Genomic DNA, 374 nt, shown 5'->3' on the forward strand with positions numbered 1-374 from the left:
GCAAAGACTTGGAATCAACCCAAATGTCCATCAGTGACAGACTGGATGAAGAAAATGTGGCACATATACATCATGGAATACTATGCAGCCATAAAAAAGGATGAGTTTGCGTCCTTTGTAGGGACATGGATGCAGCTGGAAACCATCATTCTTAGCAAATTATCACAAGAAGAGAAAACCAAACACCGCATGTTCTCACTCATAGGTGGGAACTGAACAATGAGCTCACTTGGACTCGGGAAGGGGAACATCACACACTGGGGCCTATCATGGGGAGGGGGGAGGGGGGAGGGATTGCATTGGGGAGTTATACCTGATATAAATGAGGAATTGATGGGTGCTGACGAGTTGATGGGTGCAGCACACCAACATGG

General features: G+C 46.8%; 1 protein-coding gene across 1 annotated transcript in view; it reads left to right on the plus strand.

Moving 5' to 3' along the window:
* WDR72 (WD repeat domain 72) overlaps nucleotides 1-374 on the plus strand; it is a 219,349-nt gene that overhangs the window by 68,969 nt on the left and 150,006 nt on the right. The window lies entirely within an intron of this gene.

The sequence above is a fragment of the Piliocolobus tephrosceles genome, chromosome 6 (genome assembly GCF_002776525.5).
Source record: "Piliocolobus tephrosceles isolate RC106 chromosome 6, ASM277652v3, whole genome shotgun sequence".
Lineage (NCBI taxonomy): Eukaryota > Metazoa > Chordata > Mammalia > Primates > Cercopithecidae > Piliocolobus > Piliocolobus tephrosceles.